The sequence below is a fragment of the Somniosus microcephalus genome, chromosome 15 (genome assembly GCF_052327205.1).
Source record: "Somniosus microcephalus isolate GS21.2 chromosome 15, FLI_Smic_1.0, whole genome shotgun sequence".
NCBI classification, from domain to species: domain Eukaryota; kingdom Metazoa; phylum Chordata; class Chondrichthyes; order Squaliformes; family Somniosidae; genus Somniosus; species Somniosus microcephalus.
The window spans coordinates 116,431,597-116,458,045 of NC_141001.1; positions in this window are offsets into that span (position 1 = coordinate 116,431,597).

Below are 26,449 nucleotides of genomic sequence, written 5' to 3' on the forward strand. Positions count from 1 at the left end.
TGCAGCACAAGGTGGGCAATTTCCTGTTCGCCTACCGGAATGCGACACATGCAGTCACCAACCAGGCCCCAGCCATGATGTTCTTTAACCGAAGGTTAAGATCTCGCCTGGATTTGCTCAGACCAAACGTACGAAAAGATGTTGAGAGTAAGCAATTCCAGCACATCCATGAGAAGCCAACAAGGAGCTTCAATGTAGGGCAGTCTTGGCCCGCGACTACCGAACAGAAAAATGGCAGCCAGGAATGATATGCACACGGCAGGGCCCACTAATGTACACAGTGGACGTTGGGGAGAGCATCGTGAGACGCCATGCTGACCAGATCCTAGAGTCACAGGAACAAGTCAACCCCATGCCTCGCCCATACGTACCTGGTGATGAACCCGACGTACAGGTAGCATCTACCCCAGAAACAGTAGCATCGGAAGCTGACGAACCAACCGACGACAGGGGGCCAGAATCGCCTCCGCACCAAGAGCAAGACACTCGGGAAAGGCGCTATCCAGAAAGGATCAGGAAGCCTCCCCAAAGACTGAATTTATAAATAGACTATTTTCAGCTAATGTTGCATGTTAAAAGTGTTAATTGTAATTAGTTTGATGTTTAATTGTTAAATGAGTGTTATGGTACTGTTAATCTAAAAGGGGAGGAATTGTAATGTATGTACCTTTAAGGGGGGAACTACTTTCTACAGCTCATGTATACTGTAGTACCGGCAGTGACCATACCTGTATATAACGCTGAGTAGTAATCTGTTGTTTCAGTTGCAGTTTGAACCACGTCGAGTAAATACCTGTTGTACCGTTCTCTGCAGTCCTTTTCTTATTATTACACGGACGTAACACTATATAAATGCAAGTTGTTGTTATCCTAACCCCAGTAAGTTCTGATCACCCATCGGCCTTGTGCTCACTGACATACATTGGTTCCCAGTCCACCAATGCCTCAATTTTTAAAATTCTCATAATATGTTCTATTCCCTCCATGGCCTTGCCCCTCATTATCTCTGTAACCTCTTCCAGCCCCACAACCCTCCAAAAAAAAAACTGCACTCCTCCATCTTTGGCCTCTTGTGCATCCTTTGCCCCATGATCGCCATTTGTGCCTTCAGCTGCCTGGGCCCTAAGCTCTGGAATTCCCTCCCTAAACCTTTCCGCCTCTCTACCTCTCTCTCCTCCTTTAAGATGCTCCTTAAAACCTACCTCTTGGACCCAGCTTTTAGTCACGTAACATCTCCTTCATTGGTTGGGTATCTGATTAAGCTCCCGTGAAGCTTCTTGAAATGTTTTCCGACACCGATCCCCGGCCCCTGATCCCGACCCCGACCCAGGACCCCATGCCCGACAACATTTAACTGAGGCCCACTGAATGCTAGCAGTGGCCCAAACTTCGGAACATAGGAACAGGAGTAGGTCATTCAGCCCCTCGACCCTTCAATTAGTTCATGGCTAATCTGCAGCTTTACTCCAGCTTCTTCTTCATCCGTACGGCAGTAGCTAAGCAAATCAAATGTCAATACCTAAGTCAGATATCCAGGCCAAAGCTTCCGGTGTAACAGCGTCGATATCTTGTAGGCTGCCTGTGAATTTCCTCTGAGGGCAGTGCTCAATGATGTGCTCCAGGGTCTGATTAGGAGCTTCACAGTCGTATGATGGGGATGCTTTTAATCTTCCATCTATGGAGAAGGTGGCAGCATCTACCATGACCGGTTCTGAGGCGGTTGATGGTTGTCCACTGATTGCGAGGAAGGTTTGATCCTTCAGGTTGTACTGTGGGGTCCTCTATAAGGAATCCATTCCGTATGTTGCAGTTCTTCCAAGCATTTCGCCATTGGCTATCAAGGCTATGGGGAGATCGCTGAAGGGCTTCGCGACGGTCCAAAATGGCCTTCTAGATTTGAGGCGGGTTGGTGGTAGGTTGTTCAAGTCGGCCTGGATCGGCGTGTCTTTGCTGGTGTAGCGGTTGTATTCTCTGGAGACTGCATATTCGCGGCATAGGTGAGGTGGTGCGATGTTTGCAAGCACGGGCAGCCAAGGTGTTGGTGTCGATAAAAGCGAACCGGTGATAATTCTCATAGCAGAGTTCAGCTGGAAATCAACGGATTTGACATAACTCGATAGCCATGCCGGAGAGCAGTACTCCGCTGCAGAGTACACCAGGGCGAGTGCTGCCATACGGAGGGTTTGAGCGTCTGCTCCCCATGTGGATCCGGCCAGTTTCTGGATCAGCTTGACCTTGCTCTTTCGTTTCAGCTACCTGTCTACTTGGACTCCTCGTCACTTGCGGGCTCTTCACACTGCACCGGCAATATTGAAATGAGGCTCAATGTCCAATATCGGGAGAGACTCGGGCCTCACCATTCATAGATTGCCCGCTCACTCTTGAGTCTGCCCTTTCTTGATAGCCCTGTGATTTGTTTTCGCAGGCATGGTGGCTTAAGGTCAATATCTCACTTACTTTGGTATTGTGGAGCAGTCGTGTTTCACTGGAATAGACCAATCAGGAATCTGTGCAAAGGAACTTTTAATTTTATTGATATATTGTTTCTAGTCCAAAGTCTCTTGCTTAGGTATTTTGTCCATGAGTGCCATTACAAATTAAATTTCCTTCATCTTTTACCTTATCTATTACGTTTTAATTCAGTAAATTCATGCACAATACAACAGCATAAACTTCATTTATATAGTGTTAATTATCACTCCATCTCTCTCTCTCTCTCGCTATCTCTCTCTCTCTATCTATATCTCTATCTGTCTCTCTGTCTCTGTCTGTCTCTCTGTCTGTCTGTCTGTCTCTCTCTCTCTCTGTCTGTCTCTCTGTCTGTCTCTCTCTTTCTCCATCTATCTATCTCTATCTCTCTGTCTGTCTGTCTCACTCTCTGTCTCACGCTCTCTCTCTGTCTCACTCTGTCTGTCTCTCTCTCTCTCTCTCTCTGTCTCTCTCTGTCTATCTTTCTGTCTCTCTCTCTATCTATCTCTCTCCACCTCTCCATCTCTCCATCCCTCTCTGTCTCTATCTATCTCCCTCTCTCTATCTATAAAAATCGCAAGTTGCTTCACAAATGTGTAAGAAAAAAATGGGTGCTGAGCTTAATTGAGATATTGGGAGGGGTGAGCAAAGCTTGATCAAAATGGAAGGTTTTAGGGAGGGTCTTAAAGCAGGGGAGAGGAAGCTGGAGAGACAGGGAGGTCTGAAGAATTCTTTGAAGCAAAATTACGAATGACCTAAATGAAGATTTACAACTTGGTCAAAGAGGTAGGTTTTAAGGAGCGTCTTAAAGGAGGAGAGAGAGGCGGAGAGGTTTAGGGAGGGAATCCAGAGCTTAGGGCCTCGGCAGCTGAAGGCACGGCCACCGATGGTGGAGCGATTAAAATCAGGGATGCGCAAGAGGCCAGAATTGGAGGAGTGCGGAGATCTCAAGGGGGTTGTAGGGCTGGAGAAGGTTACAGAGATAGGGAGGGGATGAGGTCATGGAGGGATTTGAAAACAAGGATGACAATTTTAAAACATAGGCATTGCTGGACCGGAACCCAATGTAGGTCAGCGAGCACAGGGGTGATGGGTGAACGGGACTTGGTACAGCCTTGCTAGAGACCTACCTGGCATTTATATCAGTAACTGAGTTTGGTGTCTGGATAGAATGAACCAGCTGTATTTTCTTGCAAACTCTTCGTTCGGCACAACCCCGATTTCCATCGCTCCACCATTGGCACCGGTGTCTTCAGCTGCCTGGGCCCTAAGCTCGGGAATTCCCTTCCTAAACCTCTTCGCCTCTTTACCCCTCCTTCCTCCATTGAGAAGCTCCTTAAAACCTACCTCGTTAAAGGCGCTTTATAAATGTATATGCGCGGTTGATACTGAAGAAGGAAGCTGTAGACTGCAGGAAGATATCAATAAATTGGTCAGGTGGGCAGAACAGTGGCAAATGGAATTCAATCCGGAGAAGTGTGAGGTAATGCATTTGGGGAGGGTTAACAAGGCAAGGGAATACACATTCAATGGTAGGACACTGAGTAGTGTAGAGGTACAAAGGGACCTTGGAGTGCATGTCCACAGATCCCTGAAGGTAGCAGGCCAGGTAGATAAGGTGGTTAAGAAGGCATACGGAATGCTTGCCTTTATTAGCCGTGGCATAGAATACAAGAGCAGGGGGGTTATGCTTCAACTGTATAAAACACTAGTTAGGCCTCAGCTAGAGTACTGCGTGCAGTTCTGGTCACCACATTACAGGAAAGATGTGATTGCACTAGAGAGGGTATGTAGTGTATGTACCCGTCTACCTTTAAGAGAACTATTGTATGTAACCGTCCACCTTTAAAAGAACTACTTTAGGTGTTGCACTACTTTGTTGGCTTCTGTATACTGTAATACCGACGGCGACCACACCGGTATATAAGTGCTGTGTCAGGATTTATTGGGCAGATTCGCCCTGACTTTCGAATAGTAAAGTCCTGTTTTAAGTTACTCTGGTAGTCTGTGTATTAATTAACTAAACAACCCACAGACTTTACAGTGGCGACGAGTCCGATCGTACCCTGCGGCAACAATACTTCTGAAGCAGTTAACGAGCGTCGAGAAGAGGCAACCGCCCTCGTCATTCTGCTGGGAGAAAACTCGAGTCTGCAGAGCTGGAAAGGAGGAAGAATTCAGAGACAAAGACTTCCATCAGCAACAGGCACTGACTATCCCTTCTGCCACGGTGAGGAGTGAGCCGATCAGCACGAGAAGCAAGCCGGCCACGGTGACTGTGAGTAAGGGAAAAGTAAAAAGAATAACCGGAGGATAAGGGCGGTGCACTCGACCACGGTCGAGGGGGAAAGGAGCCGGACAGAAGTCGGGCCCAGAGGCGCTGAGACTGGGGCAGCGTGGAGCAAGGAAGCCGCGGTACAGACAGGCTGGGGACGCAACGGCGTCGTGAGACAGCTAGACCGCGACCGGCGAAAAAGGCCGGGCAGCGACCGATGCCACGAAGCGCTGCGACCGGGAGCGTAGGCGCGGGAAGATATAAAAACTCAGCCGCAGCCGGGGAGGGAAGCACCGGACTGCGAGAGGGCTGGGAGGCGCGATTGGGAGCCGAGCGAGCGGGAGAGGCAGAGCCGACCAAGGGAGACTGAGCGAGAGCCAGTCCAGCGGCTGAAACTGTTCGCCGTCAACGGGGTGTACCCAGCGCCGGTAGAGCCGAGCGAGCGGGAGAGAGACAGAGCCCGAGCAAGGGGAACTGAGCGAGAGCCAGCCCAGCGGCTGAAACTGTTTGCCGTCAACGGGGTGTACCCAGCGCCGGTTGCCCTGCCGAGAAAAGGGAAAGCACTGAAGCCGACGAGCAGGCTGTGAACCTGAAAGCCAGCGGCCGTCGCCCGTGGGGAAAGTGTACCCCTCCCGCCAGGGGAAGAAACGCGGGAAGCCGCCATTAGGCGGAGAAGAAGACAGAAGCGGGGAACCGCCATTGAAGTGGGCGGGGAGAGAAGATAAGCGCGGGTAACCGCCATTTTCGCGGGAACCGCCATCTTGAAGAAAAAAAAAAGAAAATTTAAAGAAATAATCCGTGGTGTTATCAGGAAGAGAGGAAGATGCCTAAGCGTGGTAACATCAACGATTTTAATTCCGAGGTAGAAGACTGGGACACGTATGTGGAACGCATTGAGATCTATGGTGAGGCCAATAAAATAGATGAAGATGACAAAGCTATAACCTTGCTAAACTCGATGGGCGCGAAGACATACGGGCTCTTGAAGCATCTACTAGCACCAGCTAAACCGGCGGATCAGACTTTCGATGATATTGTTGCTGTCCTGAAGGATCATTTTAACCCCGCACCACTGATGTTAGTGGAACGATCCAAATTTTACGCGAGAACGCAACGGAAAGAGGAAAGCAACGCGGAGTACCTGATTGAACTGCATAGGCTAGCGAAACACTGTCAGTTTAGGGAAAATCTGGCAGAGGCACTCAGAGACAAATTCGTGTGCGGAATGTCGAAGGGAGAAACACAAAAACGACTGCTCAAAGAGAACGATCTTACACTTGATAAGGCTGTCCTTATTGCTGCATCGAACGAAGCCGCAGCGAAAGGAACGGTGGAAATGCAGCTAAAGGCAGCAGCACTCAGGGTGCAGCAAATTACTTCGGGTACAACGAAATGCTATCGTTGTGGGAAGACAACACATGACCAGTACCAATGCTGGTTTAAAAACCAGGAATGTAGGAAATGTGGCAAGCTCGGTCACATAGCTAAGGTATGCCGGTCAGGAAAGAAGACCAACAATAATGAGTCACCACAAAAGAGGTACAGAAAGGTACATGAGGTGACTAGGAAGAGTCCGGAAGAACAGAATTCGGACTCACACTCCAACTGCAAGGAACTGGATAGTCTGAGAATTCACAATGTGAGTAATGAAGCTGACCGACAAGCTATCTGGATCACACTACAGATTGCAAAAGTCCAAGTGAAAATGAAAGTGGACACCGGATCGGCGTTGACGGTTATGAATAAGCATGATTATAAAAAGTTATTCAAGCATATTCCCCTACGGGATACGGAACTAGTATTGCAGACATACACGGGGCACAAAGTATACCCCATCGGAAAGATAGAAGTCAAGGTGAGATACAAGGACAAAGATCACCAAAGGATGGACCTGTATGTGTTGCCTGAGGGAGGTCCACCACTTCTGGGACGGGAGTGGATCAGGAAAATAAAGATAGACTGGCATTCACTAAACACCATGACGGTAGATTCCGGAAAGGAAGATGTCAAACCTGAACGGTTGTCCAGAATATTGGACGAAGCTAAAGAGGTATTCCAGCAAGGACTGGGAACACTGCGAGGAATTAAAGCAAAGGTTAAGATTGCAGAACATGCAAGCCCAAAATTTTTCAAAGCCAGATCGGTACCTTACGCGATACGACCTGCTGTGGAGGCAGAACTGGAAGAACTTGAACGATCAGGGGTACTGTCAAAAGTGGACTGGAGTGAGTGGGCCACGCCCATTGTTCCCGTCATGAAGTCTTCACCAAGTAACAAGCCAGGGGGACCGGGGAAGCTCCGCATCTGCAGAGACTTCAAGATCACAGTGAATCCGGTGCTTCACACGGTACAATACCCGCTTCCGCGGATTGAAGATATCTTTGCTTCGTTGGCTGGAGGGAAACACTTCACCAAGATAGACCTGGCACAGGCATACTTACAAATGGAAGTCGAGGAAGAGTCGCGTCAGTACCTCACCGTCAACACACACAGAGGCTTGTATCGTTATAATAGACTGGTTTTTGGGGTAGCTTCGGCTCCAGCAATTTGGCAGAGGGCCATGGAGCAGGTATTACAAGGAATTCCAAGCACGCAGTGTTACTTAGACGATATCCTGATTACGGGAGAAGACGAGGAAGAACACCTCACAAATTTGAAACTGGTGCTCACTAGGTTGAAGGAATATGGCCTTCGAGTTAATCGCAAGAAATGTGAGTTCTTCCAAAAACGGATCTCGTACTGCGGTCATGTCATTGACCGAGAGGGGCTGCACAAGTCACCTGACAAGATAGAAGCTGTCGTGAAGGCCCCCGCTCCGGAAAACGTATCACAGTTAAGATCATTCTTGGGGTTGATTAATTATTATCACAAGTTTCTGCCGAATCTATCCACGGTGCTGCATCCGCTGAATGCTCTGTTGCGGAAAGAAGTACCATGGAAGTGGAGTGAGGAATGTAAAAAGGCCTTTCGCAGAAGCAAGGCGTTGATTACCTCTGAAGAAGTGTTGGCTCATTTCAACCCAACGTTACCTCTTCGTCGAGCTTGTGATGCTTCCCCCTATGGAATTAGAGCAATACTTTCACACAAGTTACCAAATGGCTCGGAAAGGCCAGTGGCATTCGCGTCCCGATCATTGACCTCCGTGGAGCGAAATTATGCTCAAATAGATAGGGAGGCCCTCAGCCTTGTGTGGGGCGTAAAGAAATTCAATCATTACCTGCAGGGCAAGAAGTTCACATTACTGACAGACCACCAGCCGTTGGTGTCCATATTCAACCCTAACAAGGCCGTTTCCACCATGACAGCGCAAAGGTTACAGAGGTGGTCCGTGTTACTTGGGGCACACCAATATGACATCGAATACAAAAGGTCCAAACAGCATGGAAATGCTGATGGGTTATCGCGCTTGCCAGTGCCGATAGTAGAAGAAGCGACTACAGTGGACCCGGTAGAGATGTTCCACTCATCCATAGTGGAATGTCTACCAGTAACAAATTCGATGATCGAAAACGAAACAAGAAATGACCCGACTCTCTCATGAGTCTATGATTTAACGGTGGAGGGATGGCCAGCACAGGGCGAACCAACGCTGCCAGCATTTTCGCAGAGAAAAGAACAGCTGTCAGTGTGTCGAGGAACCGTGATGTGTGGATCTAGAGTGGTGATTCCACCCAAACTTCAACAGAAGGTGTTAAAGGAGCTGCACGAGGGACATCTGGGTGGAGTGAAAATGAAGAACCTAGCAAGAGCGTTTGTGTGGTGGCCAGGCATTGATGGGGACATCGAAGAAATCACTAAGAGCTGTCTAGGATGCCAGAAGGTCCAAAACGCGCCACCACAGGCTCCTCTGCATCCATGGGAGTGGCCCTCATCTCCTTGGCAAAGGGTACACATCGACTTTGCTGGTCCATTTATGGACTCAATGTTTCTAATAGTGGTGGATGCACACTCCAAGTGGCCAGAGGTAATAAAGATGTCCACCACCACCACGGAAAAAACCATCACAGTGTTAAGGACCATGTTTGCTAGGAATGGGCTGCCGGAACAGATCTGTTCTGATAATGGACCGCAATTTGTGTCCGAAGAATTCAAGAAATTCTTAAAGAGCAATGGGGTTAAGCACTACACGTCAGCCCCATACCATCCCGCCTCCAATGGATTGGCTGAAAGGTTTGTCCAGACCTTCAAGAAGGCCATAAAGGCCATGGGTAATGAAGCCATTAACTTACAACATAAGGTGGATAGCTTCTTGTTGGCGTACAGGAATGCAACACATGCGGTCACAAATCAAACTCCCGCCATGATGTTTTTTAATAGACGACTAAGATGCCGGCTGGATTTGCTTAAGCCAAACGTCAGAAGGGACGTAGAGAACTGGCAATTCCAGGGCATGAATGAAAGGCCAACTGGATCTTTTCAGATAGGTCAACAAGTTTTGGCCCGGGACTACCGTACCGAGAAATGGCAGCCTGGAACTATTGGAAAAAGGCTAGGGCCATTGATGTATACGGTGGACATTGGGGACAGTATAATAAGGCGCCATGTTGACCAGATCATAAGGTCAGCCACAAATGGCCAACCTACTCCACCACCTTACACGGTTAATGTTGAGACAGAGATACCCAGAACACCTACCTCCGATCTGGTAATACTGGAATCAGATGAACCTGACACTGTCCTTCAAGCCGAATCGACCTTGCCAGAAGCACCTATTACCCCGCCGGGAGTTACGACACCACCGAGGCGTTATCCGGACAGAGTCCGGAAACCTCCAGAGAGACTGAATCTGTGAACTGTCTTGCATAAAGTTGTATATATGTTATAATGTATGTTTAATGGGGAATCAGTATGTTGTAAGCTAAAAAGGGAGGATTGTAGTGTATGTACCCGTCTACCTTTAAGAGAACTATTGTATGTAACCGTCCACCTTTAAGAGAACTACTTTAGGTGTTGCACTACTTTGTTGGCTTCTGTATACTGTAATACCGACGGTGACCACACCGCTATATAAGTGCTGTGTCAGGATTTATTGGGCAGATTCGCCCTGACCTTCGAATAGTAAAGTCCTGTTTTAAGTTACTCTGGTAGTCTGTGTATTAATTAACTAAACAACCCACAGACTTTACAGGGTACAGAGGAGATTTACAAGGATGTTGCCGGGAGTAGAGAATCTTAGCTATGAGGAAAGACTGGTCTGTTTTCCTTGGAACAGAGGAGGCTGAGGGGAGACCTTATTGAGGTGTATAAAATTATGAGGGGCCTAGATAAAGTGGATAGAAAGGTCCTATTTCCCTTAGCAGAGGGGTCAAAAACCAGGGGGCACAGATTTAAAGTAATTGGTGGAAGGTTTACAGGGAATTTGAGGGGAAATTTCTTCACCCAGAGTGTGGCGGGGGTCTGGAACTCACTGCCTGAAAGGGTGGGAGAGGCAGGAACCCTAACCACATTTAAAAAGTACTTGGATGTGCACTTGGGATGCTGTAACCTGCAGGGCTACGGACCAAGAGCTGGGAAGTGGGTAAAAAACAGAAAATGCTGGAGATACTCAGCAGGTCAGGCAGCATCTGTGAAGGGAGAAACAGAGTTAACGTTTCAGGTCGATGTCCTTTTGTCAGTGGGATTAGGCTGGATAGCTCTTTGTTGGCCGGCGCGGACACAATGGGCCGAAATGGCCTCCTTCCGTGCTGTAACTTTCTATGATTCTATGATTCTATATTGTCAGGTTGTTAGCATTGATCACAGGCATTGGCTGGTCTCACAGCAGGATGCTTCTGTAACAAAATGCAGCTGCCTCACACAATTGGTGCCTGTGGTTTGCTGGAAGCTCATAAATGGTACTGATCCAGTAGGAGAGTCAGCGAGTTCTCAGGTCCCAGTACATGCTCCAGCAAGCCTGAATCAGCAAGTGACACAATTTAGCTCAGCGCTTAAGATTCTGCATTCAGACGTCATGGTTCAAGCGATGGTCGGGAGCTGGTGGTGGGCGGATAATGGGAGATCTCCAAGGTAGGAGATCAATGTGTGAAACCTCACTGATGTTACAGTTCGGCTCGCCATATTGGCCCAGAACTTGGTGTCGGGGGCTTGCCGCGCGTGCAAGCCCCCGATGTGCACTTACCCGACGCGCCGACATCTGAAACCTGGCCCGCAGTGGATTTCCTGTCAGTGGCCCAGTTCTGATGTCAGCGCGCTGTGCTAACCTGACCCAGCGGCGTAGTTAGTGCGATGTGCCGGCTGGGATCAGGTGAGCACTGTTCAGCCAATCAGGGGAGGGGAAACTTCATTCATAAGTTTGAGAGTAAGAACTGTCAAACTCATGAGAAGTACTGCACCCCAAAACACTACTTAAACTTTAAATAAAATTTTAAAAAACATCCCAATCATTAAATTAAGTATAAATAAGTTTAAAAAAATAATTTAAACAATAATTTTTTTTTTTGAAAAAAATAAATTTTTAATAAAAAGGGTCTAAAACTAAACTTACCTTATTGTAGATTCTTTAAAATAATAAACCTGTGGAAAGAAAATTCTAAATTGCACTAAAACACCACTTACCTGTAAAAATAAATACTTACGTGTGCTTTTTACAAGCGTAAAGACCGGAGGCCTTTACACATGCGCAAATCCCCCAAAACAGAGGAAATCCAAGACGCACGCGCTGCCCCCTACAGCGCACGCGCTAGCCTCTTCACCTCTTGGGTTAGAGGAGAGGAAATGCCGGTTTTCAGCGCATGCGCTGTGCATGCTGAAAACCAGCATTTCCTCCGGCCAGACGCGTGAGTACCCCTTCCGTACTCACGCGTTTGGGGAGGAATTACTGCCCCATTATAAAATGGATATAGAGGCACTGGAGAGGGTGTAGAGTAGATTTACAAGGATGATACCAGAAATGCGAGGGTATACCAATCAGGAAAGGATGAACAGGCTGGGTCTCTTTTCTCTTGAAAAAAGAAGTGACCTAATAGAGGTTTTGATAGAGTGGATACAGAAAGAATGTTTCCAATTGTGGGGAAGAGCAAAACTAGAGGCCATCAATCTCTGTTCTGGGAGCTATGATGGGTGATGCTCGGTCGGAGCGTGGCATCTCTCTCCTCTTCACCTTCCTCTTTCTTTCTGCCTTCACTGTGGGTTTTTTTCCTTGTTTCTGAAATGTGGGTTAGTTAGAAAGGAGGATGTAAGGGATACAGTTGGGGTTCATTTGAATATAAAATAGTCACCAAGAAATCCAATAGGGAATTCAGAAGGAACTTCTTCACCCAAAGAGTGGTGAGAATGTGGAACTCGCTACCACAGGGAGTGGTTGAGGCAAATAGCATAGATGCATTTAAGGGGAGGCTGGACAAACATATGAGGGAGAAGGGAATAGAGGGTTATGCTGATAGAAACATAGAAACATGGAAGATAGGAGCAGGAGTAGGCCATTCGGCTCCTCGAGCCTGCTCCGCCATTCAATGAGATCATGGCTGATCATCCAAATTCAGTACCCTGTCCCTGCTTTCTCCCCATATCCCTTGATCCCTTTAGCCTTAAGAAATATATCCAACTCGGTAGCATAGTGGTTAGCACTGTTGCCTCACAGCGCCAGGGACACGGGTTCGAATCCGGCCTCGGGTGACTGTTTGTGTGGAGTTTGCACATTCTCCCCGTGTTTGCGTGGGTTTCCTCCGGGTGCTCCGGTTTCCTCCCACAGTCCAAAGATGTGCGGGTTAGGCTGATTGGCTATGATAAATTGACCCTTAGTGTTAGGGGGATTAAATACGTGTGGTTACGGGGATAGGGTGGGATATGTGTTGGTGTAGGGGTTACGGGGATCGGGTGGGATATGTGTCGGTGCAGGCTCGATGGGCCGAAATGGCCTCTATCTGCACTGTGGGGTTTCTGTGATTTCTGTGATTCTGTGATTCTGGAATATATTTAATGAATTGGCCTCTACTGCCTTCTGTGGTAGAGAATTCCACAGGTTCACCACACTCTGGGTGAAGAAATTCCTCCTCATCCCTTAATCCCTTATCCTTAGACTGTGACCCCTGGTTCTGGACTCCCCGACCATCAGGAACATCCTTCCTGTATCTAGTCTGTCCAGTCCTGTCAGAATTTTATAAGTTTCAATGAGATCCCCTCTCATTCTTCGAAGCTCCAGCGAGTATAAGCCCAATCGACACAAACTCTCCTCATACGTCATTCCTGCCATCCCAGGTATCAGCCTGGTGAATCTTCACTGCACTCCTTCCATGGCAAGAACATCCTTCCTCAGATAAGGCGACTAAAACTGCACACAATACTCAAGATGTGGTCTCACCAAGGCCCTGTACAACTGCAACAAGACATCCTTGTTCCTGTACTCGAACCCTCTCGCTACGAAGGCCAACATACGATTTGCCTTCTTAACCGCCTGCTGCACCTGCATGCTTACCTTCAGCGACTGGTGCACAAGGACACCCAGGTCTCGTTGCACTTCTCCTTCTCCCAATCTATTGCCATTCAGATAATAATCTGCCTTCCTGTTTTTGACACCAAAGTGGATAACCTCGCATTTATCCACATTATATTGCATCTGCCATGCTTCTGCCCAATCACCCAACCTGTCCAAATCATACTGGAGTTTCTCGGCATCCTCCTCACAGCACACACGCCCACCCAGCTTTGTGTCATCTGCAAACTTGGAGATATTACATCTAGTTCCCTTGTCTAGATCATTAATATATATTGTGAATAGCTGGGGTCCAAGGACTGATCCCTGCAGTACCCCACTAGTCACTGCCTACCACTCGGGAAAAGACCCGTTTATTCCAACTCTTTGCTTTCTGTCTGCCAACCAGTTCTCTATCCAAGTCAATACCTTGCCCCCAATCCCATGTGCCTTAACTTTACACGCTAATCTCTTATGCGGGACCTTATCGAAAGCCTTTTGAAAGTCCAAATATGCCACACCCACTGGTTCTCCCTTATCTATTTTACCAGTTACATCCTCAAAAAATTCCAGTAGATTAGACAAGCACGATTTACCTTTTGTAAATCCATGTTGACTTTGTCCGATCCTGTCACTGTTTTCCAAGTGCTCTGCTATTACATATTTTATAATGGACTCTAGCATTTTCCCCACTACCGATGTCAGGCTTAACAGTCTGTAATTCCCCGTTTTCTCTCTACCACCTTTTTTGAATAGTGGGTTAACATTAGCTACCCTCCAATCCATGGGTACTGTTCCAGATGCTATTGAATGTTGGAAGATGATCAGCAATGCATCTACTATTTCTAGGGCCACTTCCTTAAGTACCCTAGGATGTAGATTATCAGGCCCTGGGGATTTATCGGCCTACAATCCCGTCAATTTCCCTTACACCATTTCCCTACAAATACTGATTTCTTTCAGTTCCTCCCTTTCATCAGACCCTATGTTCCCCGACATCTCTGGGAGGTTATTTGTGTCCTCCTTTGTGAAGACAGATAGATTTAGATGAGGAAAGACGGGACGAGGCTCGAGTGGAGCATAAACGCTAGCATGGACTGGTTGGGCTGAATGGCCTGTTTCTGTGCTGTATATCCGATGTAACCCTATGACTGGAGAAGGAGATCCAGCCCGGTCAATCTCTTTGACTTCTTTGAGGAAGTAACATCCCAAGTGGACGTAGGAAAACCACATGATATAGTGCTCTTAGACTTCAAGAAAGCCTTCGATAAAGTTCAAAAAAAGCTGCTAAAGGCTTGTGGATATTCCAGATAAAACTTTGGAGATGGATAAGGAATTGGCAGAGACAGAGGAAACAGCAGGTGAAAACAAATCTAAATCCAATAGGGAATTCAGGAGAAACTTCTTTACCCAGAGAGTGGTGAGGATGTGGAACTCGCTACCATAGTGAGTGGTTCAGGTGAATAGTATAGATGCATTTAAGGGGAGGCTGGACAAACATATGATGGAGAAGGGACTAGAGGGTTACGCTGATAGATTTAGATGAGGAAAGACGGGAGGAGGCTTGAGTGGAGCATAAACGCCGGCATGGACTGGTTGGGCCGAACGGCCTGTTTCTGTGCCGTACATCCTGTGTAATCCTATGTAATTTGAGGAACTCCATCCCTCTCCCTGGCCATTGTCCAAGACCGTTCGCAACCTTAGTGTCCTATTTGAATCTGAGCTGAGCTCCGACCCCATATCCTCTCCAACACCAAGACAGCCTACTTCCACCACCATAATACCCACCCCAGCTGCTGCTGAAACCCTCATCCATGCCTTTCTTACCCCTGGATTCAACCATTCCAACACTCTCCTGGCCAGCCCCCCACCTTACACCCCCTGAAAACTTGAGCTCATCCAAAGCTCTGCTGCCCCGTGTCCTAACTCGCACCAAGTCCCCATGACTCACAATGTGTGCTCACTCACCTACATTGGCTGCCGGTCCAGCAATGCCTCAATTGTTCTGATATCTTCTTGTGTGCTAGTTTCACACTGCTCTCATAGTCCAACTTCGCCCCCAGAATGCTGATAGAGCTCTAGTGCCCCTGGCATAAGCATAAAGGTTTTTTCTGAAACACTAGCCACTCTTGTGTTGCCGTTACTTTCATCAGTTTGTGTAGAGGACTGGCGGATATCCATAATGGCCCAATATTGTCGAGCATGGGCTCTCCAAAGGGTGAGGTCATCCTCACCCAGTCCATTGTTCTGCAAGGGTCTGGATTACACTGAATAGAGGATCAAGAGGAGGGTTTTCACTGCATTCATCCTCCCCATTTGTTTGTTTCAAGAGCGTTTGGATGCGAGTGCCAAGCCATGGCGCTGAGTGTTCTTAACTGAACAGAGCTTGGACCATGCCTGTTTTTCAGATGAGAAGTTACCCATTGTGAGGAGGGTCATGTCATCGGCAGGGAGAACCACAACAACCAGGTTGCAAATGAGGATCAGAAAGAGAAGATTTCTTTTGTTACCAAAGAGCTTTTGTCAGTAGAGTCTGTAAGACGGTAAGCAATCCCTTCCTGTTCCTTTTTTATTACTCGTATTGATTCACCGATGAGGATCTTTACGACTGTGAACTTTATGTTCCACAGCGGTTGTCTAGGTTCCAGAGCTGGCACATTGCAGTTTCAGGAGAAGTGGGTTAGAAGATATAGGTCCGGGAGGAGGCTGGTGTGGGGCATAAACGCCGGCACGGATCAGTTGGGGTCGAATGGCCTGTTTCTGTGTTGTGCATTCTATATAATTCCATGCAAGTGCAATCCATACAAGGCAGGTTTTTTTTTGCACGACTTAACATTTTGAGGCAAGGAAATGTAATCTTAACAGAACACTCGTTTTCATGACAGCAAGTTTCCACTAAAAAAAACAAAAAAGTCAAAACAAAAATATTGCTCAGCTCCACACTGTGTTTATTTTCAGCTGCAGTACAAGATTGAAACCTGCTAGGTGGAGCCAATATGCAGATCATAGAATCATAGAGTCATAGAAAGTTACAGCACGTAAGGAGGCCATTTCGGCCCAGCGTGTCCACGCCGGCCAACAAAGAGCTATCCAGCCTAATCCCACTTCCCAGCTCTTGGTCCGTAGCCCTGCAGGTTAGAGCATCCCAAGTGCACATCCAAGTACTTTTTAAATGTGATTAGAGTTCCTGCCTCTACCATCCTCTGGGTGAAGAAATTGCCCCTTAAATCCCCTCTAAACCTTCCACCAACTACTTTAAACCTGTGCCCCCTGGTTGTTGACCCCTCTGCTAAGGTCCTTTCTATCCACTTTATCTAGGCCCCTCATAATTTTATACACCTCAATAAGGTCTCCCCTCAGCCTCCTCTGTTCCAAGGAAAACAGACCCAGCCTATCCAGTCTTTCCTCATAGCTAAGATTCTCTACTCCCGGCAACATCCTTGTAAATCTCCTCTGTACCCTCTCTAGTGCAATCACATCTTTCCTGTAATGTGGTGACCAGAACTGCAGGCAGTACTCTAGCTGAGGCCTAACTAGTGTTTTATACAGTTGAAGCATAACCTCCCTGCTCTTGTATTCTATGCCACGGCTAATAAAGGCAAGCATTCCGTATGCCCTCTTAACCATCTTATCTACCTGGCCTGCTACCTTCAGGGGTCTGTGGACATGCTCTCCAAGGTCCCTTTGTTCCTCTACGCTACTCAGTGTCCTACCATTTAATGTGTATTCCCTTTCCTTGTTAGCCCTCCCCAATTGCATTAACTCACACTTCTCTGGATTGAATTCCATTTGCCATTGTTCTGCCCACCTGACCAATTTATTGATATCTTCCTGCAGTCTACAGCTTCCTTCTTCAGTATCAACCACACAGCCGATTTTAGTATCAACTGCAAATTTCTTAATCATACCCCCTATATTCAAGTCTAGATCATTGATATATACCACAAAAAGCAAGGGACCTAGTACTGAGCCCTGCAGAACCCCACTGGAAACAGCCTTCCAGTCGTAAAAACACCCATCAACCATTACCGATAGCAAAATACTGCAGATGTTGGAAATCCGAAATAACAACAGAAAATGCTGGAAAAACTCAGCAGGTCAGGCAACATCCATGGAGAGAAATTTGAGTTGACGTTTCGGGTCGAACCCTTCCTCAAAACTGGAAAGAAAAGAAAATAAATCGAAGGCAGGGCTGCGATCGGACAAAAGAAGTGAAAGAAACAAAAGAGCTAGACGAGATGGTAATAGGCTGAGATTAGGTGTGAAGTGTACTGGCAGGGCAAGAGATAGCTGCCAGGTGTGAGAGAGAAACAAAAGGAAAGGGGGGAGCGGGGGAAAAGGAGTGGAAAAATTACAAGAAAAAATCTGTAATAGGGGCCGAGGTTATGATCTGAAATTGTTGAACTCGATATTGAGTCCGGAAGACTGCAGAGTGCCCAATCGGAAGATGAGGTGCTGTTCCTCGAGTTTACGTTGAGCTTCCGTGGAACAATACAAGAGGCAAAGGACGGTGAGGTCCGAGTGGGAATGGAGCGGTGAATTAAAGTGACAGGCGACCGGAGGCTCAGGGTCCACCTTACGGACTGAACGGAGGTGTTCCGCAAAGCGGTCACCCAATCTGCGTTTGGTCTCCCCAATGTAGAGGAGACCGCATCGTGAGCAGCGAATACAGTATACTAGATTGCGAGAAGTACAAGTAAATCGCTGTTTCACCTGGAAGGGGTGTTTGGGGCCCTGGACAGTGGGAAGCGGGGAGGTATAGGGGCAGGTGTTACGTCTCTTCCGCTTGCACGGGAAGGTGCCAGGCGAAGGGGAAGGGCTGTTTGGGGTGATTACCCTCTGCTTCCTGTCTCTGAGCCAGTTTTGAATCCAACTTGACACTTTGCCCTTGATCCCATGGGCTTTTAACTTCGTGACCAGTCTGCCATGTGGAACCTTATCAAAAGCCTTGCTAAAGTCCATATACACTACATCAAATGCACTACCCTCATCTACCCTCCTTGTTACCTCCTCAAAAAATTCAATCAAGTTTGTCAGCCATGACCTTCCCTTAACAAATCCGTGCTGACTATCCTTGATTATCTGTGTCTTTCTAAATGAAGATTTATCCTGTCCTTCAGAATTCTTTCCAATAATTTTTCCACCACTGAGGTTAGGCTGACTGGCCTGTAATTACTCGGTCTATCTTTTTCTCTCTTTTTAAACAAGGGTACCACATTAGCAGTCCTCCAGTCCTCCGGCACCACAGCTGAAGCCAGAGAGGAAAGAAGATCACCTGGGCCGGATGGCTTACATCCTAGGGTCTTGAGGGTCGTGGCGGTAGGGATTGTGGATGCATTGGTAATAATTTTCCAAAACTCCCTGGACTCGGCAAAGGTCCCGGCAGACTGGAAAACTGCTAATGTAACACCCTTATTTAAAAAGGGCAGTAGACAGAAGGCTGGAAACTATAGACCGGTTAGCCTAACATCTGTGGTAGGTAAAATTTTGGAGTCCATTATTAAGGAGACAGTAACAGGACATTTGGATAATCATAATTTAATAGGACAAAGTCAGCATGGTTTTATGAAGGGGAAGTCATGTTTGACAAATTTGCTGGAGTTCTTTGAGGAAGTAACATATAGGGTGGATAAAGGGGAACCAGTGGACGTAGTGTATTTAGACTTCCAAAAGGCATTTGACAAGGTGCCACACAAAAGATTATTGCTTAAGATAAAAAATCACGGGATTGGGGGTAATATTCTGGCATGGATAGAGGGTTGGCTATCTAACAGAAGGCAGAGAGTTGGGATAAATGGTTCATTCTCAGACTGGCAATCAGTAACTAGTGGTGTTCCGCAGGGGTCAGTGCTGGGTCCCCAACTCTTTACAATCTATATTAATGATTTGGAGGAGGGGACCAAGTGTAACATATCAAAGTTTGCAGATGATACTAAGATGGGGAGGAAAGTAGTGAGTGAGGAGGACATAAAAAACCTGCAAGGGGACATAGACAGGCTAAGTAAGTGGGCAGAGATTTGGCAGATGGAATACAATACTGGAAAGTGTGAGGTTATGCACTTTGGCAGGAAAAATCGTAGAACAAGTTATTATCTTAATGGCAAGAAACTGGAAAGTACTGAAGTACAAAGGGATCTGGGGGTCCTGGTGCACGAAACACAAAAGGTTAGTATACAGGTGCAGCAAGTGATTAAGAAGGCCAATGGAATGTTGGCTTTCATTGCTAGGGGGATAGAATATAAAAATAGGGAGGTATTGCTTCAGTTGTACAAGGTATTGGTGAGACCGCACCTGGAATACTGCATACAGTTTTGGTGTCCATACTTAAGAAAAGACATACTTGCTCTCGAGTCAGTACAAAGAAGGTTCACTCGGTTAATCCCGGGGATGAGGGGATGGACATATGAGGAGAGGTTGAGTAGATTGGGACTCTACTCATTGGAGTTCAGAAGAATGAGAGGCGATCTTATTGAAACATATAAGATTGTGAAGGGGTTGGATCGGGTGGATGCGGGGAGGATGTTCCCGATGATGGGTGAAACTAGAACTAGGGGGCATAGTCTTAGAATAAGCGGCTGCTCTTTCAAAACTGAGATGAGGAGGAACTACTTCACTCAGAGGGTGGTAGGTCCATGGAATATGCTGCCCCAAAAAGCTGTAGAAGCTACATCATTACATAAATTTAAAACAGAAATAGACAGTTTCCTAGAAGTAAAGGGAATTAAGGGTTACGGGGAGCAGGCAGGAATTTGGACATGAGTCTAGGTTCGGATCGGTCATGGCCCTGTGGGTAGCGGAGCGGGCCCAGGGGCCGTGTAGCCTGATCCTGCTCCTATTTCATGTGTCTAATTCTGTTAGATTCAGGAGATGGTTCTGTGATAGTAGATTGGCGGTTAGGATCAGATCAGCCATGATCTTATTGAATGGCGGAGCAGGCTTGAGGGGCCGATTGGCCTACTCCTGCTCCTATTTCTTATGTTCTTATGTTCTTATGTAAGATATCTCAGCCTGTTATGGGTAGCGCAGTCAATGTAACCCACTGATGGACTTTAGGTATAATTCTGCCTTCGATGGCCACGCAAAAAGGATTTCAAAACCAACTGTGTACTGCGGAGAATTTGCTTTGCCTGGGTTCTCCCATTTTGAGCCCATGCCTTTGCACTTGATCAAGAACACTGATCGAGAGCCTCTCTCGCCTCCTTTAAGCTGCCCCTTAAAACCTACCTCGTTGACCAAGCTTTTGGTCACCACTCCTTGTGTCTCAGTGTCAAATTTTGTTGTTGATCACTCCTGTGAAGCACCTTGGGACGTTTTACTGTGATTATACAGGGCCCTGGTGAGGCCACACCTGGAGTACTGTGCACAGTTTTGGTCTCCTTACCCAAGGAAGGATATACTTGCCTTAGAGGGAGTGCAATGAAGTTTCACTTGACTGATTCCTGGGAAGGGGGGGATTGTCCTCGGAGGAGAGATTCAGTAGACTAGCCTATATTCATTAAATATATTCAAGAAGGAGTTGGATATATTTCTTAAAGCTAAAGGGATCAAGGGATATGGAGAGAAAGCAGGGACAGGGTACTGAATTTGGATGATCAGCCATGATCTCATTGAATGGCGGAGCAGGCTCGAGGGGCCGAATGGCCTACTCCTGCTCCTATCTTCTATGTTTCTATGTTTTTATGTATATTCTCAAGAGTTTAGAAGAATGAGAGGTGATCTCATTGAAACATTTAAAATTCTTACAGGGCTTGACAGGGTAGATGCTGAGAGGCTGTTTCCCCCTGACTGGAGAGTCTAGAACTAGGGTGTCACAGTCTCAGAATAAGGGGTCGGCCATTTAGGACTGGGATGAGGAGAAATTTCTTCACTCAGAGGGTTGTGAATCTTTGGAATTCTCTGCCCCAGAGGGCTGTGGACGCTCAGTCGTTGAGTATATTCAAGGCAGAGATCAATAAATTTTTGGATACTACAGAAATCAAGGGATATGGGGATAGTGCAGGAAAGTGGAGATGAGGTAGAAGATCAGCCCTGATCTTATTGAATGGCGGAGCAGCCTCGAAGGGCCGTATGGCCGACTCCTGCTCCTAATTCTTATGTTCTTAAGTTCACTGCGTTAAAGACATTATGTAAATACAAGTTGTTGCTGTTGTGATCTAGAACCAAATCAAGAACATGATTCATTTCCTTCTGAAAAGAATGTGCAATGGAGAATGGGGACATCATCCTTAAGAAGTAGCTACCATGATTATTCAAAGTAGAACCCAAGATCTATCTTTACACTCAACGTGATGGGGTTTTGCCATGAAAGAATTTCCACCAAATGCCATGAATGCAAAATCAGGGGGTCCTCCAGTGGGTGCTGGATGTATCCCTGGTTCAAGGGACGGGAGGTGCATAGAATTAGAGCAGAGAGATGAAACCGGTTGATCCCTTTTTCTGGATAACCTTTCCCCATTGTTCTTTACTTCTAATATATTGTCAAATATAAATGAAAATGCAGACCTAGGTTTTCCTTTTTTAAAAATAAATGAGCTTGCGTGTGGAGTAATACAGTTTAAGCACCGATTTATCATGATAGTGTAGGAACGGAGGTTCCTATCAAAAAGACTGAGTTCGACTCAGGTAATTAAATCAATGAACTTTAATGAAAACAAACGAGTTTAAACTGGAAACTGCTAGGACACATCAATAACAGGTCTATTCTCCTTGAGGGCTCCACGAGGACTGATCCCCTGATCAGGAAAGTGACGTCATGACGTCATGACGTTCTTCCCGCCATTGGGGCATCACGTGACTAACGGCATGACGTCATCACGTGCTGTAAAGGTAACTGGCATTGTACAGTCAAACAGTGTAATTAAAGGTACAGGCACAGACAGTAACTACATTGCTGTTAAAGGAATTATGTACAACCGCTCTGAGCCCTTTGGTGGCTCCGCCACAATAGCTTCAGACTCTAACCCTGTAATCCTGAAATGATTAACTTTCAAAGTTAATTCAATAGTATTAAGGTTTTGCGGGCAGAATTTTTCAAAAATGTGACGTTAGGTCACATTTACCGCTATGATGTTTGGGGTCGGTGGCAATTGTGCAACGAGGTTTTCAGGTCAAGTGAATCTTGAGCCTACCTGCAGTTCACTTACAAGTTACATTCTGGAGTACTGTTTCATTCAGCACAACAGCTTCTGGGGAAATCCACTTAACCCTTTTGTGTACAGAATGGCAATCCTACATTTTTATCAGTTTGTTGAGATATTCCATAGACCAGCTGAGCTAATTCACGAAGCGTGCACCAAACTCTGCATTAAAACGTAGTCCAGCTCACTGGGGACTCCAGACTTACCTCTGAAGAGCCAGAAGGCAGTAAAAGCCATTTAGGTGCCAGCCCTGGCCCAGTGGGCCGCACTCTTGAACTCTGAGTCAGGAGATTGTGAGTTCAAAGTCCCACTCCCAGAAACCTGAGCACAACACTCTAGAGCTGACACTCCCACTGCGAGTGCTGAGGGAGTGCTGCACTGTCGGAGGTGCCGTCTTTCAGATGAGACATTAAACCCAGGCCCCGTCTGCTTTCTCAGGTGGACGTAAAAGATCCCACGGCCACTATTTTGAAGAAGAGCTCGGGGGAGTTCTTCTTTCGACCAACATCGCTAAATTGATTATCCGGTCGTTATCACATTGCTGTTTGTGGGAGCTTGCTGTGCACAAATTGGTTGCTGCGTTTCTGACATTACAACAGTGACTCCACTTCATTGGCTGTAAAGCGCTTTAGATCGTCCTGAGGTTGTGAAAGATGCTGCATGAATGCAAGCCTTTTCTTTCTTTTCATACGCCTGGAAGCAGAGGATTCCCTACAGAACATTATGAAGTCCTTCTTGTCAAGAGAAGAACTCTTCTCCTCTGAGCTGTCCCAGAGGAAAGAGAAAGGGATGAAAGTTAGGATGGCATTGCGAGGCTGGACAGTAGCAGTTGACAGCTATATAACCTGCCTCAGAACCCGCCTCAGAATGTCCTGTCCTGCCCAGCCAGAATGGAGATGATTGGGTAATTCCGCTGTCAATCACGCCTGGAGACCGCACTGTTGTAAGTGACTGAGATCGATTTTACGCACACATCATTTGTAATATGTAACTATCCTCCACATCTATAGAACCATAGACTAGCACAGCACAGAAGGAGGCCATTCGGCCCGTCGAGTCTATGCCGGCACTTTCGAAGAGCATTCAAGTTAGTCCCACTCCCCCCTGCTTTTTCCCCATATCCCCGCAATATTTTCTCCTTCAAGTATTTATTCAATTCCCTTTTGAAGGCTGCTATTGAATCTGTGTCCACCGCCCTATCAGGCAGTGAATTCCAAAGCCTAACCACTCGTTACGTAAAAAAGGTTTTTCCTCATGTCGTCCTTGCCAATCACCTTAAACCTTTTTTTTTCCCTGGGGAAATCATCCTGTTTTTATCGGGAGATGTCGCTGGAGTTCGTGGCAAATCTGTTTGATGAGTAAATAGACTCTGTTTGCCGCACTCTCACAAATGCCATTAATCTCGATTGCTTGCTGTTCCAGCTCCAATGTATATATTGTTTTTTATTCGTTCATGGTAAATGTGAGGTTATCCACTTTGGTGGCAAGAACAGGAAGGCAGATTATTATTTGAATGGCAATAGATTGGGAGAAGGGGGAAGTGCAAAGAGACCTGGGTGTTCTTGTGCACCAGTCGCTGAAGGTAAGCATGCAGGTGCAGCAGGCAGTTAAGAAGGCAAATGGTATGTTGGCCTTCGTAGCAAGAGGGTTCGAGTACAGGAACAAGGATGTCTTGCTACAGTTGTACAGGGCCTTGGTGAGACCACACCTTGAGTATTGTGTGCAGTTTTGGTCGCCTTACCTGAGGAAGGACGTTCTTGCCATGGAAGGAGTGCAGCGAAGATTCACCAAGCTGATACCTTGGATGGCAGGAATGATGTATGAGGAGAGATTGTGTCGATTGGGCTTATACTCACTGGAGGTTAGAAGATTGAGAGGGGATCTCATTGAAACTTATACAATTCTGTCAGGCCTGGACAGACTAGATCCAGGAAGGATGTTTATGATGGCCGGGGAGTCCAGAACCAGGGGTCACAGTCTAAGGATAAGGGGTAAGCCATTTAGAACTGAAATGAGGAGGAATTTCTTCACCCAGAGAGTGGTGAACCTGTGGAATTCTCTGCCACAGAGGGCAGTGGAGGCCAGTTCATTAAATATATTCAAGAAAGAGTTGGATATATTTCTTAAGGCTAAATGGATCAAGGGATATGGGGAGAAGGCAGGGACAGGGTACTGAATTTGGATGATCAGCCATGATCTCATTGAATGGCGGAGCAGGCTCGAAGGGCTGAATGGTCTACTCCTGCTCCTATCTTCTATGTTTCTATGTGGGTATTGCTGGCAAGGCTAATTGCCCTTGAGAAGGTGGTGGTGAGCCACTCCCTTGAATGGCAGAGGGCAGTTAAGAGTCAACCACATTGCTGGGTCTGAGTCACAACTGCAGATTTCCTTCCCTGAAGGACATTAGTGAACCAGATGGGTTTTTATAACAATCCAGTAGTTTGATCACCATTACTGATTCTAGCTTTTATTTAATTAATTGAATTTAAATTCCCCAGCTGCCATGTGGTGGGATTTAAACTCACGTTTCTTGGGCCATTAATTCAGGTTTACTAGTCCAGTAACATAAGCACTATACTACCGGACCTGCTAGGTAGAATTATTGAGTGGTCCTCCCACCAAGTGCCTGGTGGAAAATAACAACAGAGAATGCTGGAAAAACTCAGCAGGTCAGGCAACATCCGTGGAGAGAAATTTGAGTTGACGTTTCGGGTTGAAACCCTTCTTCAAAACTGGAAAGAAAATAAAAAGATCGAAGGCAAAGCTGCGATCGAAGAAAAGAAGAGAAGGAGACAATAAAAGGTATTAGAAGCCAGATGAGATGGTAATGGGCCCGTGGAGACAAAAGGCAGCTGAGATTAGATGTGAAGTGTACTGGCAGGATAAGGACAGCTGCCAGGTGAGAGAGAGAAACAAAAGGAAAGGGGGGGGGGGGTGGGGGGGAAAGGGGGACCCAAAACAAAGGGGTGGAAAAAATTAAAAGGAAAAAAGTAATAGAGGCCGAGGTTATGATCTGAAATTATTGAACTCGATATTGAGTCCGGAAGGCTGCAAAGTGCCTAATCGGAAGAGGAACAGCACCTCATCTCCCAATTGGGCACTTTGCAGCCTCCCGGACTCAATATCGAGTTCAATAATTTCAGATCATAACCTCGGCCTCTATTACTTTTTTCCTTTTAATTTTTTCCACCCCTTTGTTTTGGGTCCCCCTTTCCACTCCCCCCCCCTTTCCTTTTGTTTCTCTCTCTCACCTGGCAGCTGTCCTTATCCTGCCAGTACACTTCACATCTAATCTCAGCTGCCTTTTGTCTCCACGGGCCCATTACCATCTCATCTGGCTTCTAATACCTTTTATTGTCTCCTTTTCTTCTTTTGTTTGATCGCAGCTTTGCCTTCGATCTTTTTATTTTCTTTCCAGTTTTGAAGAAGGGTTTCAACCCGAAACGTCAACTCAAATTTCTCTCCACGGATGTTGCCTGACCTGCTGAGTTTTTCCAGCATTCTCTGTTGTTATTTTGGATTTCCAGCATCTGCAGTATTTTGCTATCGTACAAGTGCCTGGTGGACCTGTTTTTTTGGGTTCCTCCTGGCGCTTCTTTATTTGATCCCTCATGCCACATAGTTTTTATTTCCTCTTTTAATCTGGTGCTGTATAACTATTCATAATTATAAACTTCTATCCACAGGTAATAGGTTTCCACCCACATTCTAAGCCTTCATTCAGCAGAGGTTAACTTATCTCATTTGATTACTGTCAGATCCTCTCTTAAACTCAATACTGCCACTTCTGATAACAACACGTAAGAAGCAATTTACCAAAATCCTTCAATTGTTACCACTATTTAGGTCTTCTCACATGAGTAATATATTGTGTTAACTGTAATGAAATTACTGTATGTGAGGTGCATCTTTATTGAGACCTTTTCATATCTTTTTTCCTATATGTTCCATAGCCTCACCCCTCCCTTTCTCTTCAACCTCCTCCAGCCCTACAACACTCTGAGATCTCTGCCCTCCTCCACTTCTGGCCTCTTGCACATCCCCGATTTCCATCGCTCCACCATTGGCGGCCGTGCTTTCAGCTGCCTAGGCCCGAAGCTTTGGAATTCCCTCCCTAAACCTCTCCGCCTCTCTACCTCTCTCTCCTCCTTTAAGTCG